The sequence below is a fragment of the Solanum pennellii genome, chromosome 3, assembly GCF_001406875.1.
Source record: "Solanum pennellii chromosome 3, SPENNV200".
Lineage (NCBI taxonomy): Eukaryota > Viridiplantae > Streptophyta > Magnoliopsida > Solanales > Solanaceae > Solanum > Solanum pennellii.
This window is the reverse complement of record NC_028639.1, coordinates 53,136,463-53,142,870: the sequence shown is the minus strand read 5'-3', so window position 1 is coordinate 53,142,870 and position 6,408 is coordinate 53,136,463. Positions and strand designations below refer to the sequence as shown.

At 30.5% G+C, this 6,408-nt stretch overlaps 1 pseudogene; it reads right to left on the bottom strand.

Annotated features, from left to right (window-relative positions):
• The window catches only part of LOC107013446, a 32,736-nt pseudogene extending 26,836 nt beyond the window's left edge, over positions 1–5,900 (bottom strand).
• Between the last annotated feature and the right edge of the window lie 508 nt (positions 5,901–6,408).

The window sequence follows — 6,408 nt, the reverse complement described above, 5'->3', positions numbered from 1 at the left end:
CAATTTTTAAATTGATGAATTTTGAAAGTCTTTTTAATTAATCATTTTTTATTTATTATTTTTAAAAAAAAGATGATCCATTTTTATCATTGATGGATATAAGATTTTATTTCTTGAGACCGAGCCCATTGTGAGACTGCCTACGTATCTTGTATAGCAAGAATCAGGTCAGACGTAGTTCATAAAAACCTAAAATTATTTTTTTTTGTCTTGATTTTTTCTACAAAAGACATCGTTTGAGAAATGAATCAATTCATGGTTAACAATGTTTTGACTTTAGTTGGTACCAACAATTAGCATGATGCATATGAGTCATTTTCAACTACTTTCAGACAAATTTGAGGTCAACTTTGAGTAATCACTATAATTTCAAATGGTATCTCAAACATACTTAAGTGTTTACCTGAATTGATATTGCCTAAGTTAAGGGATAAAGTCATTTATATCTTCATGTTTCAAGTGTCCTCGCAATAAATGAAGTCCTACTTCGCACAATAGAAGTGTTTTGATCTTAGGACTTTTTTTATCAAAGTCACTCACACTCGGAAAGATATTCAATGTATGAGATTGATATACCATATGCTTGGCTCTTATGTAAGTATCCATTGATGTGAGAACACACAAAATGGGATCAAATAGGACTTATTATTGGCTTGTAATGTAGGCTTGGAGAAAGGTAGGACATTTATTTGGGGTAAAATGATTATGTCCTCCTTAAAATTTGCACAACATTTAATATTTTTTTTTATATTTTTTTGAAATCTTTTTCCATTCATTTTTTTCTCTCCTTTCATTTTTTATTATAGTTTTTTTGTCATTTTGCTTGAACTTGCACATACTTGTTCTTTTCACGTTGATATCCAACTTAGGTCTCGGCGCTGTTTATCTAATTGATAATACGAACATGGAGGTGAGATCCAGAAATAGTGCATTTATACTCTAAAAATGATACATGTGAAGTGGTGGTTATTCAAATAAAAATGTTTCAGGCTCAAAATGGGAGTCTTATGAATAATGTCATTTGGTAGGCTTGAAAGGCACAATCAGATCAAAGAAAGCCTATAATCATTTCCTAGGTTAAATGTTGCTCACAATTTCACTTTAACCAACATTTAGGCCAAGATCTAGATCAAAAGTCATTCCATTGAATTTTATCTAAAGCTCATCACACAATGCACAGGAAACAATGAGGTTGAATTTGTTTTAACCTTAACTTTAAGCAAAATAGTTTCTTAAGTATAACATAAATATATCAAGAGATACCAAATGAATTCTATAGGTCACAACAAAGTTAGTCCGTACTGTCAAATAGTTTAACACTTTATTATTTTTCTTATGCACAATTGTAAGAATTTTGGTACCAACCAAGTCAAATATTGTTTAAAAAAAAAATTAAAAAAAAAATTTTTTTTGCCCCAATTTTTGTGGCGAGGACTTTTTAGATTTTTTTTTTTGGTTGGACCGAACCTCAAAATAAGGTTGCCTACGTATCTTGTATAAAGCAAGAATCAGGTCGAACGTAGTTTCAAAATATTGTAAACACAACATTATTTTCTATAGGAAATACTTCTATTTTTTATTTTTTATTTTTAAAAGATCACCGAACCCGAGGAGGATTGCCTACGTATCTCATTGAGTTGAGAATTAGGTGTACATAGTTTGTTAATTTTACCTTTTTTATTTCTTTCTTTAAAAAATATGTATTCTACCTTTCGAAAACTATTTTTTATTTTGGTCATGTTGTTGTAAAAATACAAATGTTAAACTTTTTGAGATTTTACAATTAATTGCTATATTTATTACTTTTGAGGAAAATCCTTTTCTTTTTTTAGTTTACTAATTTATTCAAACATTGATCGGCATTCAAATAATATATTTGTAACATATAACACATAAACTTGAACCCAATGTTGAGCCACATTAAATTAAAAAAATGTATATGTAGCAAATAAAGTGAATCCTATTAAGGATAATAAATGTTTGAGACATGTTTTACTAAGTTTAGCAACCTAATGGAATGGGTGTCTAGACTGTCTATAAAACGAGTGGACAACTCAAATTGAGAAGGGACAGTTTACCGGTAGCAGGGCTTTCCGGCCTCACTGTTTATCCTCCCTATCCTAAGATGTGTTACTATAGAATCCTTCCCAGGAGCATTGTCGCATCTCTAGTATCTCATGGTTCGGGAGCGTAATCGCATCTCCGAATAAAGTATCTTAGAAGACTCAGATTGGTATTTATAGAAGACAATTTATATTGAAATTCAAACAATATCATAGCGGTAACAAGCGAATATATACAATATCAATATAACAAACACAATAAAATTAATAACAGTCATATACAAGCCAATAGTTACAAGCTCGAATTCTAGTTAGTCCAATTTAAGTGACGTTATTAATTAGGAGATTATTTTTTTTCTTTCAGAGTCGCCACTTGGAATTGAGATACAGTGTTCCAAGTCACCTCATTTACATCCCTAATTAAAAGGAAGTTGACTCGTTATTTTATGGTCTGCGAAATCAAAAATCGGGTAAAGAATTCTGTTGACCGAAGGGAAGGTATTAGGCACCCCTCGATCCCGTGGTTCTAGCACGGTCGCTTTATTGACTTTTATATGAGTTGACTTAATTTTAAATATCTTATGTTTGTTATCTAACAATTTACTTATGTCTCGCTTTCTTTGATTTATTTTAAATTACTTTGTAAAATTGTCATATTTTTATTAGTAGGTAGTTTATTTGTTTGTATTTAAAGACTAAAAGTAGTTTAATGTTTTTTGGATCTTAATATTTTATTAGTATTATCATTATCATAAGCCTAAATTATACATTATCATAGTTTTATTTTTCTAAAAGAAAATGAACAATATATTATTAAGAACATAAGATAAAAATAAATTAAAATAATACACCTTTTCATATAATTTTTTACATTTTCTTATTTTAGTCATTAAAATGAAAAGAACCGAGTAATTAATATCAATTTATTTACTTTGTACATTTTGGGTCACTTTAATATTGTTTTTCATTTTTTTTTATTTTGTTTCTCTTTCTTCTTATACTTTACCTTATTTTTCTATTATATTTTCTCCTTCTTATTTTTATACTTTTATGTTTTATAAATTTCTTTTACGTCTTTTCCTTTTATTTAAATTTTTATTTTTTATTCTTTCATCATGAATGAATTAATTGATTATTTTTTTTAAAAAAAAAATCGCATTAAAAGAAATGTAAAGATAGTGTAGGTTTGATTTATTTTATTTTTATTTTTATCATTCTCTTTTTTAAATATAAATAAATACAGTTCTATTAAATATACAAAGTGAAAAAGAAACTTAATAAATAAGAACTAAATTTGATCTAATTATTACTAACAGCATACTGTAGAATATTAAGCTTCGAACTTTAAAAAGAACGAGATTAAAGGAAACCTTAGAGCAAACAAGAATAAATACATATTCTACAAATTTTACTCTAAATATAATAACATAAAATCTCAATCTATTTCATATCATAATGTAAAAATTAAGACATACATAAATTTAAAACACTTTATATCATTGAAATCATATCTTGCATAATTCTGAAACCAAATAATGTAATAAAGATCAAGTGTTACCTTTTGTGAAAATTAATTCACAAAGAAAATACCTCGATAAGGACCACGAATTTGAAGCCTCGAATTCCACTATTTTTGAGTTTTTTCTTTTTGTGCGTGTGTTCCTTAAAATAAAAAAAGGTGAAAAGTTTTCTTTTTTGTTTTTCTTTTCCTCTCTTTTGCTGATTTTTTTTATTCCTCCCTTTTGCTGATTTTTTTTCTCTCTTTGGATTTCTAAAATTTCTTCTTCTCTTTTCCTTTGTACTACCTTTTTTCTTCTCCTTCTCTTCTTTCCCTTATTAATGTATATATATTTATGTAAATGTGTGTACATGTGTATGGAAGATTTGAATTAGTGGAGTGGGATGTGGGGTGAGTGGAGAGAAATGGTTAAGTGGGGTGGGATAATGGGTAGGTTAATTTCTTTTAATTTTTTTTGTTATAAAATAATAATAATAATAATTAAGAAGAATTAAATAGCTAGATAAAAATATATAAAAAATTAAAATCACTAATTTATTAAAACTTTGATTGAATAAATAAAAATATACCTTAAAGTGTTATTCTAATGTTTTGTGGTTTTCATATCTTTTAAAACCAAACTTAATAAAATAAGATAAAAGTCAAAATATTTATAAAAAATATTTCAGCTCTAAAAAAGGTATAAAACTTAAATTCGGTCAAAAATTACGTGTCTACAGTTGTAATCCATGTTTTAGGACTGGTTTTGGGCCTAAATCATTGGATAGTAAGTTAATTAAGGATCCTATATGTTTGTGGTGGAATCCATGGGTGTTTGGGAAGGTTTAGAGATGAAATGCGAGGAAGAAAGTTGTAAAACCCGTTAAGGGGATGCTGGGGCACCGCCCCTCCAAAGCCCCACAGGACAGAGTCTATTCGTCAAGCTCTGGCGCGCCGTGCATATCAGATCTCCTGAGGAGAACCTTTGTCAGTCAAGCTATGGCGCTCTGCGCCTCTTAGAGCGCCAGGCCCCCTAAAGACCCCGTTCTTTCCCTATCTTTTCATACTAGTTCCTAAGTGATGTACCCTTCATCTCTAGTTGATTCCAATACTTTAGAGTACATCTAAACATCTTGAAATCATCCATAAACATGATATCATGATCCTTGAATCCATAATTCAATTCAAGGAAAGTTAAGATCAAAGTCAGAAGTTAAAATCCAAGTTTAGAAGTTAAGAAGTGAGTCAAAATAAAGCTATAAGTTTTCTAAAGTCTTTCACAAATGTTTTCACTTTGTTTTAAAGACTTACAGTTCAAGTCAAGAAAGAGTAAGGAGTTGAGTTTATTTCTCAAAAGCTATAAGGGAACTAAGTATTACTAAGAGTTAAAGTTTCAAGGAAGCATAAAGTAGCAAGTTGAGTTCCTCATGAGTATAAGGTAACTAAGTAGTCCTTATGGACTTAAACAAAAATGGTTTTTTTTTAAACTTTTGAGATGGAAGGGAAGCTAGGCTTCCATATAGCCTATGGCTAGTTTAATAAAAGAAAGAGAAAATTATGATTTGCAAGAGAGATTTTTAAAAGCTAAGTTTTAAGAACTAATCTCAAACCACAGAATCAATATGTTTTTAAACATAAGAGCCACGATATTTTTGGAAGTAGTATTGATCAACGATATAAGGGAAAATTCAGATAACTTACAGCCCCTATAAACCATGTTAGACACCATAGGTAGAAAAGGATCATACTTTATAGATGATTCCTTTTCACTGTTTACTAGTGGATCCATTAGGCAGTTCAGGTCCTATATCGTTGGCAGGGTATAGGATGCGCTGGCAGCGTGCGGTGGGCCGTAGTATCATCATTGTATCTCCAATTAGAGAATCTCCCTCAGGTAAATGTATTTTTATATACATCAGTCATTTTATTTTTATACACAACAGTATTGTATTTTTCATATACATCAGTATTGTATCTTATATACATCTCAGACATTATTGTGTACTTGTATATACATACTCAGAGGTTTAGGCATGTTTTCAGTCAGTGTTTCTTTCTATTGCATTTATTTTAACCGTGTATATTGAATAAGAGTTAGTATATCAAGAGTGGAAAAGAGCCAAGATAAGTTTTCATTCTTCCTCCCTTTCAAGACTAAGTTTTGTATAGCTTTCCAACTCGCATACTCGTATATTCAACGTATAGATGCCAGTTGTCCTGCATCGCTTTATAATGCAGACGCAGGTAACCAGGATCAGCACGCGGCACTTTGTTGATCCATATTGAGCTTCAGAGTTTGTGGTGAGCCTCCTTGCATCTTGGAGGAAATCCTTTTTCATTTCTATATTTTCTTAGCTTTTAGGATGTTGTGGGGTCTGTCCCAACATCCCTATCTAGACAGTTTAGAGGCTTCATAGAATATAGTATTTCAGTTTAAAGTTGTTTTTAGTTATTAAGAATCAAGTTCCATTTTGGCCAAGGTTATGACATGAAGTATTTCCCTTTATTATGTTTTACTCATGTCAAAGTAGAGGTTTGTCTTCCGCTGATATAAGTAGCCAGGACAGGGGTTCGCTTGAGGGCCGGCAATGGTCTTCGAGTGTCAGTCTCCCCCCCCCAAGGTGTAGGCTCGAGGAGTGACACAACAAAAGGATGATAAAATCATTGTGAGAAGCTTTTTATATAAATACACAATGATCTGATGAAGTCTTCTTATAGCCTTGCTCCCCCATAACAAATTCAAACTTCTTGTACCACTCTCTAGGAGTTTGTTTTAGGCCATAGAGATTCTTTTTGTGTTTGCGCACAAAATTTTATTTACCTTCTACTTTGAAGCCCTCATGTTGT